General features: G+C 42.7%; 1 long non-coding RNA gene across 6 annotated transcripts in view; it reads left to right on the plus strand.

Moving 5' to 3' along the window:
- LOC123850993 (uncharacterized) overlaps nt 1-15,055 on the plus strand; it is an 84,795-nt gene that overhangs the window by 54,730 nt on the left and 15,010 nt on the right. Inside the window, exons 5-7 of one of the 6 annotated variants that reach the window (XR_010405521.1) lie at nt 12,571-12,625; nt 13,138-13,261; nt 13,463-14,559. The exons of 4 other annotated variants lie outside the window; for them this stretch is intronic. This is a non-coding gene — a long non-coding RNA (uncharacterized LOC123850993). The remainder of the gene's footprint in view (nt 1-12,570; nt 12,626-13,137; nt 13,262-13,462; nt 14,560-15,055) is intronic. One more of the 6 variants, XR_010405524.1, reaches the window with a different exon arrangement.

The raw sequence follows: 15,055 nt of genomic DNA on the forward strand, positions 1-15,055 counted from the left end.
CAATTGCAATTTGTTTCTCTGTGAAAACCAGGGAGATGCTTACTTATTTGTGACCTCTTCCTTCAGAAAGAGCCAGCAACTATGGTGAAGTAGCGAGTTTACAATAAACAATAAAAGGTGAGCGCAGAGGCTTTTTATAGCAAGTCCAAACGTTTGGCAGGAGCCCAGAAGACATTACTCTTTCTCCATTAGGATTCTCTCCTACACAGTTTTCCAGAGGAGGATGAAATTCCTTGGGTCATGTTATAAACATTCATCTTCTAAATCATGCCCCTAATAGAAAGAACAGAAGACAAAGCATGTGCTGTAAGTCATTCGCCCGCAGAATGTTCTCCGCACACGGTAATATAACATGTGGGGTCAGCCCCTGCGTCAAAGACCAAATACACAAGTGTAAAGAGATGGGAGGAAAAAGACAGACTCCACATGGCCAGCCTGGGGGAGGGCAGGGCGTCACTCTGGGGAGGGGAGGCTTGGAAAAGCCTTGCAGGGGAGGAGCAGAGGGAAACGTGGAATCACTGGGCTTTGCAGCCATCAGGGACAGAGATGGGAATAAATTCAAGGGTGTGGGGGCAATGCACATCGGAGCAAGGAGGAGGGCATGGTTGGGGGAAGTGGGGCAACTTCTTGGCCAGTATACAATGAGGTATATTCTAGAAGCAGGCCAGAGCTAAGGAAGGCGCCTTTCCTTTCCTCCAGGCTCCAATCCCTTCCAGACTCCCCAGATCTTCCTTTCTTAACATGTCCTCCTTTCACTCTGCACCCAAAGGGAAAAAGGTTTGCACCCTGGCAGAGCAGACAGCTCAAGGGATAGTTTCTGTCTCAATCTCATCAATCCTTTCCTCTCCAGCTAAATAAATCCTTTAGCTTTTTCAGTCCTGTCGAGGAGCCAAGCAATATATACAATTCACTTGAGTCGTGCATTCCCCAGCACCCAATACAGGAACCCTCCCTAGATGCCCTGTCCTGAGTAGCTGATGAACTGTCATTGCCTCATTTGTTAATCTCATAGACCCCTCCTCCGAGTTCACAACCTCTCTCTTACCCCTGCCTAGTTCAAGCGTCACAACCTAGGAAAGCAACTCTAATAGAGCACTGTGCAAGGAGTCTGAAGACTGGTTATGCTTCTAATTGCTGAATGGCCAAGAGTAGTTAGAATAAGGAGGAGGATATCTACCACTGACTGAGCATCTAGAAGGTCAGGCCCTATGCTAAGCCCTTGGGGTAATTATCCTAGGAAAATGATTACCATTATTTTAAAATTTTCTATTAACTGGAAGCTTTGGTATCTCATTAACTTGCCTTATTTTTCTCCATAGTTATTAAATTTGAAAACAAAACTGAAAGGGTTTCCTGATTCTCAGAGTAAGAAGAGAAAGGGACTGTGTGTGTGTCAAGGTTCTGTGGCATTTTCCTCATCAGACTTCAAGTGGGAAAACAGGTAGTAGGAGTAGAAAAGGCAAGTAGGCAAATCTCTGAGACATTTAAGGGACAGGAAAGCAGGAAATAGGATGCTGCCCTAGGAGACATGTGTCCATGCGGTGGACAATGACTGCGCACCTTAGCTTTGCTCAATAATCGGAGGCCTGCTCTCAAGTCTTGACCCTGGTGCTCATTGCCTAGGTGATCCTGGGAAGTTACCTCATCTTGATGAGCTTCAGGTTCTAGTTTGTAAGATTAGCAATGGCCAGTTACCAAACTCAGGGGCTACAACTCTAGTTCAGGCACCTTCTCCCCCAACAGACTAGCTGTGTGTGACCTTGGGTGAGTCACTGAACCTTGTCTGAGGTCATTTTCTCATCTAAAATGGAAATACTGACGCCTATGCTACCCTCCAGATCAATGTGATAATGCTGGACCAGTGCTGTTTATGAAGCGAAGGGGTCAACAGGTGGTGATGCAGGTCCCTTTTAGCTAACACCTATTCAGAGGCAGTGACCTCATTTCCTGGAGACGGGCCTTGCAAAGCCTCCAGCAGCCTGGCCCTCTCCACATGGCTACTCCTTGTTTCCCACAGCTATAGATGAGGGAAGGCTCCTCGGGGGTGCTTACTCAACAGGCATTATTATCTTATTTCTCTGCTGATCAGAGTCTGGCCAAAAAATCAAAGGATTTCTCTTTCAATCTGGCAGTCATTTTCTTCTTCACTCTAAAGTCACTAAGCAAGGTCAAGGTCAAGGAACTGAATTCCTTAGAAAAGTGGTCCCTGATTGTCTGGGGGAAATTTGTTCATAGTTAGGATGGGTGTGTCAAGACCCCTGTGGCTTTCTTTCTCATGGTTTTTGTAAATTAAACCAAAGGTGGATTGTGTTGACCCAGGCATTAACTATGACTTTTTTATGGGCTGTTTCAGGTATCTTTTGTGAATTTTACGATCCTCTCTTCTGGGATGGGTGGAGTGGTGGTTGCCTTGTTTTTCAGTTATTGATTTAAATTAATCATAGCTCATCCTGTCCAACACTGGACTGTGTACACAGGTGACAGGCTATTCATCTTTAGGCATTTAAATCCTGCCTGCTCTTATGTATTAGTAGAGATAGACTATCAAGCTGCAAAAATATAAGGATCTTCTCCCAAAGAGACCTCTCATACAGCTTCTTAAATGTTATCAAAATAGAAAAGAAGCATTCAGCTTTGGAATCTATATTCTGATATTTTTAAGTGGCTAAATTGAGGAACAAACTGAATTCTGTCTTTGGAACTAACAAACTTATTGACTTCTTTGGAAAGCCCCAACCTTACTCCTTGTTAACTGTGTGTTCTTGAATAAATTACTTTACTTCTCTGAGCATCAGTTCAGTTTCTTCATCTAAAGATGAGGGTATGGGAGTGTCTGGGTGGCTCAGTTGGTTAAGCGCCCAACTCCTAGTTTTGGCTCAGGTCATGATCTCAGGGTCATGGGCTCGAACTCCATGTTGGACTCCGTGCTCAGCTGGGAGTCTGCTTAAAGATTCTCTCTCTGTCTTCCTCTGCCCCTTCCCCCCTCCCCACTCACACGCTCTCTCTCTCAAATAAATAAATAAATCTTAAAAAAAAAAAATGAAGATAGGGGCGCCTGGGTGGCTCAGTCATTAAGCGCCTGCCTTCGGCTCAGGTCATGATCCCAGCGTCCTGGGATGGAGCCCCGCATCGGGCTCCCTGCTCAGCGGGAAGCCTGCTTCTCCCTCTTCCACTCCCCCTGCTTTTGTTCCTCTCTCACTGTGTCTCTCTCTGTCAAATAAATAAATAAAATCTTAAAAAAAAAATGAAGATAGGGCCCCAAACCCTACTACATCATTTTTTAACAATATATTTACTTCATTTCTAATATGCAAGGTCTTTGGTTCCTTATGAGTTATGATGTAAGGGTAAGGGTACCTTTATTTCTCATTGTCATTAACATAATGCCTTGGACAGGGTAGATGTTTGACATATATTTATGGGATGGGATGGAACCGAGTTAATTGTAAATGGTGCTTACTCAGAGCATCAGGTTGATTTCCCAGGGGCAGCACGACTGTACATCCTCAGTTTACAGAGGAAGGAACTGGGAGGGAAGAGGTCAGTGGACCAGAGAGGTCAGCCAACAGGCCCATGAGCACACAGTCTTGGGTGGTGGACCTCAGACTAGAATCTGGACCACCTAAATCTCAGTCCAATTGCCCTTCCACCACACACAACAGCCTCTCACATCTTGTTTGCACTTATTTAGAGGAAAAAATATAAAAAAGAAGTGATGCAAAGATATAAAATTTTAACTCCACCCAAAATTATCAGAGTCCCAAATCAATGAAGCCTAAAATGTTTTTAAGTTTTTAATTAATTGAGAGTAAGGGCTATCCTGAAATTCAAAGAAAATTTTGTACCCTCAAGACATTCCAGTATAGCAAGATAAGTGATAGAGAATGACAGGGAGTGGATGCCATTTACATAGGATGGTCTGCAAAGGCCTCTTGGGTGGGGGTGACATTTAAGTAGAGACTTGAAGGAAGAGAGGGGATATCTATGCAAGTATCTGAGAAAGAGTATTCAGGCAGAGAGAACGCTGAAGGTAAAGGCAAAGCTGGGGTCGTGCTCAGGCCATCCTGGCTGCCATGGAGCAAGAGAAAGGAAGAGAGGGAGGAGATGAGGTCAGAGTCGGAACATCCTCTTACATAGGAGGAGAAGCAGGACCTTGGTAAGGATTGAATATTTTACCTAGATGAGCTAAAAGTCATGTAGGGTTTCAAGCAAAAGAGGAAAGTGGTCTGATTTACATTTTAGAAAAATGACTGATGGCTCTATGAAGTATAATCTGCAGGGGAGCAAGTGTACAGAGGGGACCAGTTAGAAGTCAAGGGGTGATGGTAATTCTGACTAGGGTAGTAGTACTGGAGGTGATAAGAAGTTATCAGACTCAGGATATATTTAGACGGTAAAACCAATGGAATTTGCCACAAACTGGAAGTGGGTTGAGAGGTGGGAAGGAGTCAAAGAGACTTCAAGACTTTTGACCAAAGCAACAAGAAGAAAGGAGCCACTGCTAAATGAAGTGGGGAGAACTGAGGGAGAAGCAGATTGGCGGTAGGGGTGGGAATAAAAAGCTGGTTTTTGGAAATGTAGTTCGACATTCATATTGGATATTTATGTGGAGATGTCAAGTGGGAAACTAGATGAAATCTGGAGTTCAAGAGGAAGGTCAGGTTGGATTTATAAATTTGGAAAGAATCAATGGAGAGATGGTATTTATAGCCATGGGACTATATAAGATAATCTTGGAGGGATCATTCTTACAGGAGAGTTCCCAGGACTGAGTCCTGGACATTCCAGCAGCTAGAGATCAGGAATATGAAGAACCTTATAAAGCAAAGGACACTGAGAAAGTGCATCCACTGAGATAGGAAGAAGAACCAAGAGAAGTGGTGAACTAGAAGCTAAGTGAAAAAAACTGTTTCAAAAAGAAAAGAGTGATCAACTGTGTCAAATGATGAGGGCTGAGATTTGACCATTGGACTTGGCAGCATGAAAGTCGTCAGTGGATCTGGCAAGAGCTGTCTTGGTAGAGCTGTGAAGATGAAAGTCTGGTCGAAAGTTTTCAAGGAAGAATGGGAGAAGAGGAAGTGGCAACTATACATACAGACAATTCTTTGTAGAAGATGATGATGATGATGTTGATGATTATAGAAGAGCAGAGAAATTGGAACTGGAAGTATGCATGAATCAATGGAGATACTTGACTGTGTTGGAAACAGTCCCTGTACAGAAAATGTAGGAAGAGAGGACAGTGGCTAGACCCATGTCCTTGAGTTGAAGAGAGGAGAAGGAATCCAGTGATCCTATGGAGGGTTTGGCTCCATATAGGAGCCGAGACAGTTAATTCACTGTAACCAGAAAGTAGGCTGAGCATGGTCGTGTAGATACAGTCAGCAGAAATGGTGAAAGTTCTCTTCTGCTAACTCCCGCTTTCTCAATGAGATGAGGAGAAAGGCCATTAGCTTTGGGAGAACAGGATAGATAAAGTATTGGAAGATAGAAGAGTGAGAAGAGTTGTGAAATGATAGCTAACGAGAATGATGGCCCAGAGAAATGAAGTAGAACGGCTGGACAACTTGCACACTGCCTGGCCCAGAGTCAGACTTAATAAATCTTCGGGATGAAAGATGACCCAAGAACCTAAGGAAGGCGCCAACTTGAGATCCAAGTCCCAATATAGTGCACAACTCAGCCCATCAGATTTGAATCCATATTCAATCATGCATATTTGGCTATTTTCCTGAAGTTCCATTGAAGGAAACTATAAAAATCATGATTTAAACATCTTTCCTGGCAACCCAAAAGAGGGCTCCAACTTGCCAAATGATAGAATTACAGACTCTCCTTGGAAAGCTCCTTTCCCGAATAGAGATTTTTATTGCCACATTTCATCTCCCAGTATGGTACTGTTCTCTTTATTGGTACCTTTATATCCCTTACAGGTTTTTAAACATCAGTTTCCCAGCATCCATCATTTTTACAGACCCTCTTCCCATTTTCCACACACAAAAATGTTCTCTTACACTTTCCTTAGGAATGTTCCATGAATTTCATATGTTTACAAACTTTTACTGTCCCAGAAAGTCACTTCCCTCTACCCCCCCGAGAAGTATCTAGTCAGAGAAATGAAATATGTGAACCAAAGGCTTAGCCTTCTTTTCAACTCATTCATCTGAGTTAGCAAGGTCTCCTGAGCCTTTGGCTGCCTTCTAAATGAGTGATTCACCTGCTTGTGGACAATTTCAGTAATTTTTTGGTAATAGTCTTTGGTTTTCAGCCGGAGGTTGCCTCGGGAATCATATCTTTCAAAAGTTTTGAGACTCACAAACTTTGACCAGAGTAATTCTCAAGGGATTGATTCCTAGGTTCTGCTTTTCCTCTTTCTTTCCTTTTTCTTAAAAAAAGAACATGTCTCAGTGAAGTAATTAATCTTCAGAATTAACCAAAAGTCTAGGACCTAATTTTTTGAAGATCTATGAAGGCAGCAGCCAGAAGCTATATTGCCATAGTTAGATAGAGATACATAAGTAGATAAAGAATTTTTATTTCATTTTGGAAACATAACCAAAAGATCCCAAAACTAATAAAATCGACACCATTGCTTCTTTTACACGTTACCTTCCTTCTGGAGCCTATCCTTTAGTAGTACTTTCAGCAATACTTACAAACAGTGAATTCTTCCCGTTTTTGTCTGAAAACGTCAAAATTTTACCTTCCCTCTTGCATGCAGTTTAGCTAGCTGTAGAATTCTAGTAAGGTTTTTGTTTCTGCTCAGTACATTGGTGTATTACTCCACTGTCATCTAGTCTCTACTGTGGCTGGTAATATGTCTCTTATAAGTCTAAATATTCCTTTTTTTTTTTTATAAATTGTCTCTTATATTGAGTTTCTTTCAAGAGCCTCTCTTTTTTATTGATGTTCCACATTTCCACCCCGAGGCATCTAGGTGTGAATCTGACTTTATTTATCCTCTTTGGGACTCCCTGTACTTCTTATGCCATGTCATCAATTAGGGAAATTCCCACTCATTAGGGTATTTTTAGTATTAACTAAAATGTCCTTTTCCTCTTCTTAAACTCCTATTAGGTACAGGTTAGACATCTTATTTTCTCCCCCAGGCTTTTCATGTCTATTTCATAGTTTGGGTTTCTTTATTTTTCTATGTTAATTCTCCTCAAATAGATCTTTTCATTTGTTGATTTCTCTTCAGCCATATCTAATCTACTGTTTCATTTGTTCACTGAGTTTTTAATATTAATGACTTTTTTACTTTCAGAAATTCTATTTTCATTGTTTAGTTCTTTTCTCATGCTTCTGATTTTTTCTTTTATGCCCTTAATCATTTAAATTCCCTTATTTTAAAGTCTCTAGACAACTGTTCTATTATCTGAAGTATTTGAGCCTACAATCTTCTTATTAGGTGGGTCTTCTTATTCTCACTCATGTTGGATTTTTTTAACCTCCTGTGTTTTATAACTTTCCACTGTGAGTTCATCCTCAGTGGGAATGGTTTTCTGTGAGAATCCCCTTCAGCCTTGATTATGGGAGCAATCCTCCAGGGAGATGTGAAGAGGAATAGGAGTAATTTGTTTTTCTTTTGCTTCTGTAGGTGCCTCATAGGCATCACTGGCTCTGGCTTTGGGGCATCTGTACCATGGTGTTTGCATATTTTGAACTACTAATTTGCCAGGAGCTCAGTCCAGGGATTTCCATTTTCCAGAGTGCTTTTCCTCACTCAGAACCTCAGCAGAGCTAGATGAGCATCCCTGTGATCTCCCTGGCCCACAGGGCAGAATGTTTTCTAGTCCAAACTTTCACTGATGTCTTTTAAGAGTTTGGGTTTTAAGCGGACATGCCAGTTTCTGTGGCAGCCCATAATCTTGTCTCTGTCCCTGCACGGCTATTAAAATCCAACCCGAGGCAGAACCTGACCGACTCCCATGACCTCCCCACACTAGCTGCGGTATTAACATACAAGTTTGTTTTCTTAGGCTTACATTTTCCCTTTATTTTTGGCACCCAGGTAATTCTCATTCCTTCTTGAAAATGAAATCAGACATAAGAGAACTTCCACAAACTTCCATTCCACATCTACTTGCCTACCAGCAACTCCCCTCCACCTTTCCTCCTGTTACTATGGATAAACCATCTGTGTCTGCAGGTCAGTCCCTCCACTTTGTCACCAGCTCCCATTCCCTTTCAGTTATTCAATGACATCACTCCAGTAATTCTCTCTCTCTCCTGCATTAACCGAACTCTCTTTTCTGGACTACTCCTATCGGTATAAATATAGTTATTTCTCCTATCTTAAAAAAGCCTCAATTCCTCTTCCTATTCATCTACTGCTTCACTTTTCTGTTTTCTTTACAGAAAACTTCTGAAAGTTTCTGCCTCCCAGTTCCCTTTTCCATTTCTTTCTTATGCACAGTCCAATCAAGCCTTTGCCCTCACCATTCTTCCAAAACCACTCTTTTCAAGGTCACCAATGACCTCCACATTGCTAACCAACTCTCAGTCAGCATCTTGGTATTTTAGCAGATTGGGGTGTAGTAGATCATTCCCTTCTCCAGGAAGGGAATCCTTGTCATTCAGGACTCCACATTTTCCTTGTTTTTCTTCTTTCTCATCAGCCATTTCTCACTCTCCTTTGCTCATTCTTCCTTTTCTCCCCAAACTCTAGAGTACCCCAGGGCTCAGTCCTTGGGTGTCTTCCCTTTCTAACCACATGCAGTCCACTGATGATTTCATCTAGTTTCAAGACTTTAAATGCCATTTATGAGCTGACAATTCCCAAATGTATGCCTCTAGCTTGTAACTCTCTCCTCTGTTCTAAATTCATGTCAAACTGCCCTCTCAACATCTCCAATAGGTTGTCTAATAGACATTCCAAACATATCTTGTCCAAAATTGACCTCTTGATCTTTCCTACCAATCATGCTCTATCCTTAGTTTTCCCTATCTCAGTTAATGGTAACTCTGCCCTTATGATTATTCAGGCAAAACCTGGGAGTCACTCTTGACTTCCTCTCTTCTCTGGATCTGAAGGTAAAGCCCTGGAATCAGGGCGTTTGTTCCACTCAATGAATAAATTTGTATGAGCACAGAAAAAAGGGAGTATATATCCTGTTAGGGAGAGGTAAGAAAAGCAATAAGTATAATACAAAACTGAACATGCCAAATGAGAGATGCAGAAAGTAGGGAATGATCATACCAAGAGACAGAGAAGCTTTGGGGTATATAGAAAGACAGAGGCTTTTGAGATGATCCTGAAGGATAGCAATGATTGGAGTGCTTAGGGGGAGTGGGGGGGAATTTTAGGTGAAGGAAGCAGCTGAGCAAGACACCCATCTTCTGGGTTAGTGTCCCCTTCCCCTTGAGTAGAATTCTTTTTGCCTACCTTGGCACTATATCCTGTGGGAGCCTTTGATAATCCCTTGACTTATCCTCATCCTATCCCAGCCCCAACATATTTCAAATCAAAGTTGCTATATGTTGCCGACATTAATTTCCAAAATGCCTTTCACAGGTTACAGGCTTCCCTCTCTCAATTCATGTTACTGCTATCCCAGTTCACCCTTCTTTGTCCATGTTGTGTCTTGTTGGTCTCTTTGCCTTTGGGCTGCTTCGTCCTCTGTTCATTCTATTCACTGTAGCCACTCAGCCAACACATAAGAGCCTATTTTGCACCAGGCACTGCTCTCAAGGAGGCTTATAACTAAGCAAAGGGGCATACCTGGAAACATACAAAAACTACAGATGTTTCTACAAACTGTACAGGGTACAGTGGCACAAGGGAAGAAAATGCAAATTCTACCAGAAGCAATCATAGAAATCACTCAAAATCCATGGCTACTCTATACACCTATAGAAGGAAGATCTTCCACACCCCAGCTACCTTTTCTGCCTCGTTACCCCTATTCCCCTTCACATATGCTACATTCTAGCCACACTGCTCTGTTTGTACATGTGTCCTGAGCCTTCTCTTCTCCATGCCTTTGTTCATGTGGGTCCTTCTGCCTGGAATGCTGTTGCCCTACCTTACAAGTTTAAATCCTACTCAGCATGTAAAACACTTAGCACAGTGTCCTGCACATAACAAACACTAAATAGTGTCAGTAGTCTTCATCATTATCATCATCATTATTACCCCATAAAGATTAGCTAAATTCTCACAACTCTTAATTTTTTCTTAAGTCACTGTCATCTTGTGTTACATATATACAATATTCTCTGCCCCATTGTCCTTCCCTTTGGCAATAGGAAATCACCTAGCTACACACTGTCATCACTAAATAGTCATACAGAATAAGCAGAAAATGGATAGAAGTAGAACACATAAAATATTTCGAAAGGCCTCTTAACTAATTGAGTGAAGTGGCCATAGATTTAAAGACCCAATCTGATTAAAATGGGATGGGGTTGGCCTCTGCACTTCCTGGTAATGTACAGCCAGATTGCCTTAACATATGACCCCAGTGAGTCAACCTCAGCTCATACCCTGACTCAACATATCTTTACTCAGATCACATAACTTACTCTCATCAGTTGACTGGCTTCGTCAGAGGAAACCACTCAGCCTCTAAGAAGAATTTGTAAAAAATCTGAGCCTATCAGTCAGATGTATCGGATAATAGGGAACTGGGTGTCCCGGATGGGGCAATATTTAATGACAAGGATGAGAAGAAGAATCTAATGGATCCCTGAGTGGAAAGAGGATGGTGCTCTCACTTCTGCCAGTGGCAGCTCCTCTACCTTGTCACTGTCTCCTTCCCCCATCACTAACACCACTCTGCCCCATATCTGCTCTCCGAATCAAAACCTCATCCTTGGTTCTCCTGTATAACCAGTGTGGTGGTTTGAGATCTGAGCCTTGAATGCTATCAGTTCAACATGGCTTCGAGTTCTCGCAGCGACATTCCTCCTGCAGTCTTGCACAGAGGTCTGCCCTCTCCCTGCAATCTCACACTTTATAGGCATGCTATAAAGACATATTGGAAAGAAAACACACACTGGAGCCGTCTATCATAAGTGGAAGTAAGATCTAGATCTAGGGTCTAGAGTTTTTATTCCACTTACTTGTGGTCAGCACAAGGCCCCTGGGCAAAACACCTAGTATTAGTATCAACAATTCAACTATTTTAACTTTAGCTCCTTCAAATTCACCCCATTTGTTTTCTTCTACCTAGATTTTGTGCAAGGACTTAAAAAATATGAACCCACCTCCACTCCTTATCCCACAACACACGTACTTCTGTTCTTTTTCTTGGTTTGGGAATTTTTTTTCAAAGCATATTCCAACTCTAAAATATGGTACACAGTGGAGGTAGCATCATGTAGAGAAAAGAACATGGGTTTCAGAGCCACATAAGCCTGGATTTGAATTCTGGCTTTTCCGTGTGCATTGGGCACCCCGCCCCCAACGCAACCCAGTGCAAGGCTGGACAGAGAGCTCACTGCTAAGAAGGGAAAGGTCTATATCCCACTATAGGGTTTCTAAGAGGAAGCAAACCAACAAAACCTTTATGATAACTTTCCACTCATCTTCATTAAGAAGGCAAGCAAAAAGAATAGAGAGTTCACTCTGGGGGGCTTCTTCTTCTCTTTCTATGCAATCAAGGGCTTCTAACATGTCCCCGCTCATCTTCCCTCCTCCTCCCCACTGTTCTGGCAGATGTGCCTGGTGGTGCCAGGGTATGGGAGAAGGTGAAATGGAAAGAGAACAACATGGGAAGAGCGGGGGTTAGGGAGGCAGGGGAGGGATGGAGAGAGACAGCCTGATTTTCTACCACTCAGTTCAGAAACAAAGATAGTAACTTCCCTAGTATGGTTCAGTCAGGTGGTGTAGAAAATAGCTGGGACTTAGGCCATCCTGATACAGCCTCTTCTAAGTCCTCACTTCAAGGATAAGAGACCAGGGTGGCAAAAGGCTGAGGAGTGGACCCACACTGTGCAGTGAGAAACGGTGGTTCAGACTCATCCTCGCCCTACCACCAGCCAAAGAACCAATCCAGGAACCCAGAGGAGAGCCCAACTCTGGAACCAGTAGGCAGCACATCTTCCATGGGTCAACCAACAGAGGACCGAGAGGAATAGAGAAGTGGAGGGGACCGATACCACAACTTTAATACCCAGATCAGACTACAGATGGCTGAGTCAAATGCATGCATTTGGATGCACTTAACTTTCTCTACAACTGTTTTACATTTTTCCACAGTGTGTGTAAAGTGGGCGCTGGTCAAAAAAAAGTTGACATCAGTTATTCAGAAAACTTGAAGTGGTCAATGTGTGTATTTTTCTGACTTGGGACTCTTCAACCAAGGCTGTTACACTCTGTAAAGCCCTGGCCAAGTTTCTTAACCTCTGAAATGGTTTGCTGCTTCTGAAGGTGGGGACCCACCCCATCTCAAAGGGCTTGGGCAAGCTCCTGCACAGAGCCTTGCAGTGTCATTCCCAAGCACGGAGAAGAAGGGAACTTGGCCTGGCCAGGGAAGTGGCAAGTTATCTATTCCATCCTTTTCGTTAACATTAACTCAATCGCCAGAGAAAGAGAACACATCCTTGTTTCTTCTCATTCCACAGATCTCAGCTTCAATGTTCGTTCTCAGGATTGTCCGTCTTAGCCACCCCATCCAAAGTAGGTGGTGCCCTCTGTTGTTCTTCGGTACATTTCCTGTTATTTTTTACAGTCCTAATCAGGAGGTGAAGTTATTTAATTAACTTATTTGTCGAATTGTTCCTTATCTGTGTCCTGCCCCCCACAATACTCCCTCAGGTCAGAGCCCACTCTGCTTTTTCCCTCTTGTGTGTCTAGTGTCCTTAAACCTGTGCTGCTTAAATTTGTTAAATCTTGTTTCTTGAGGTTCTGCACCATGAATCTGAAAGCTCTTTTCCCTTGTTTAAAGTTCCTCAAGTAGATTATCTTCTTAGTTTGGTCTTCCCACTGCTGTTTGCTTGCTTTGGCAGAAGGAAAATGAAGTACACTTTTTTTTTTTTTTTTAGCTTACAGAAGCTATTAATATAAAGCACAGAAATGGTGAATTTCAGTACCTGAAACTCTGTGAATAATTACTGGGTGGAGTTATCTTCACAAGGCAATTTTCTACTTTCCCCATGAAATAAAAGCCCAAAAATGTGTTACTATGGCAGCCTGTTTCTTGATTGAAACAAAATCAGAAGCAACCTATGCATTAACATCAACCCTACCCCTGCATTGTGAGTCTTCCCTGAGATGAACCTCAATGTGTTTGGAGATACACCAACTGCTAGACTAGTAAGTAACATGTTTCCCACCTACACGTGTGGGGAAAACGTGCACATACACAAGCTATAATTTAGCAGTAGCAGCAACTGTGTATTGAAAAAAAGAAAAACAAAAAAAAATTGCATTTAAACATAGCGGAGGGTGGTCACATCAACAGCACTGGGAAGGAGCTGTGCACTAATTTGGGAACATTTCTTCATTTTCCTACAGATTTTGGCCAAGCAAAATGAGTGGGTTCCGCTGGGATGCTCTCTGGTCCCAATCCTGCCATCTTAAGGCATATTCAGCGGTCAGCTCATGGTCCAGTCCCTGTCATTAGTCAGGATCCACATGAACAAGTATGGTTGTCCAGAACTAAGTACTTCTTACAGACAGAGAGTCATCGCTACCTCTCCGGACAGTCAGAGTCGAGGCAGTGGCATCTACCACCATTGTAGGAACTAGAGAAAGGGCTCGGGAAGCCCCCTACTCACTCCAGGTTGGACACACAAGAGGCGCTGTCTGGTGCCAGAAAGTTACTCAGAAGTATTGACAACAGAAAGTCATTCATTAAATGTCATTTCTTAGACACCAGACGAGGAAACCAGGCAGCATTTTGGGCCCTCTGCAAGAGCCAGGGGCAAGATTAGCAAAGACCCTTTCTCGACTGTCAAGCCCTGTAATGATTTGTAACCCCTCCAGTGAATGCAAATCATTCTTCAGCTGTGGATAGACCCATCGGCTTAGGATCCACATCTTGCAGGCAGCCAAAAAATATTGGTATTTTAATATTTGTAAGAATTTACAGGGTGCTCACTATGTGCGAGGAACTATGGTAAACACCATACCTGCATTTACACATTGAATTCCCACAGCAATCCATAAGGTAGATACCAGATGGTAACTGATGTTATCATTCTCATCTCAGATGAAAAACCTGAAGTTTAGCAAGCTTAAAGAAATTGCCCAAATTCTATGTATGAGGTGATGCCAGGATTCAAGGCTAAGTCAGCTTGACACCCAAGCCAATACTTTTAGCCACAATGCTATACTATCACTGGATGGAATCTTTCTGATACATGCCACAACCTAACCCAACATTTCAGCAGAGAGGAGAGTAAGTGGGGAGACTGACTTCAGGAGACCAAAGTAGAAATTGTTTCTGAAGAGTAGACCTTTGCTACTCACAGTGGCCTAGGATCAACAGCATCACATCCTGATGCAGGACTCAGGCCCCCCGACCTGCTGACTCAGAGTCATCATGGGTCTGCATTGCAACATGTCAACATGTTGACAAGATCCTGGGAGATTCACAAGCATATCAAAGGGTAAGAAGCACTCACTGATATCAGAGAAGCTCTAAATAAACTTTGTAGGAAAATAAGTCTATAACTGTAACAGAGAGGGGGAAATGTGAGAGCATGGCAGATAAGATGGTGCCTTATTCATTTCTTAACCACCAGTGTCTATAGAAAAGGAAGCATATGACCTATTTATTGAATAAATGAGTGGATAAAACAAGAGATTAAGGCACTTCGTTGTAGACATATCACATGACATGCAATAGTAGGTCTAGGTTTGAGTCCTGGCCCTACCTCTTCCAATATTGGGCAGGTCACCATTGTTCTATGCTCAGGTTCTCCAATTAGGGGCAAGATATAACAAAAGCAAAATAAAACAATAGATCGGTGCAGGAAGACCTGGCCATGTTGGCACAACATGGGATAATCTGAAGGCCATTCTTGCTCCAGAGCCTGTGTGGCCTGCTGAGGTCATCATGGGTCTGCATTGCAATATGACTTCCCCCTCTGGCCACTCCTGCTT

The sequence above is a fragment of the Mirounga angustirostris genome, unplaced genomic scaffold (genome assembly GCF_029215605.1).
Source record: "Mirounga angustirostris isolate CCGP_5_RB_7025 unplaced genomic scaffold, mMirAng1.0.hap1 SCAF_10, whole genome shotgun sequence".
In the NCBI taxonomy this organism is placed as follows: domain Eukaryota; kingdom Metazoa; phylum Chordata; class Mammalia; order Carnivora; family Phocidae; genus Mirounga; species Mirounga angustirostris.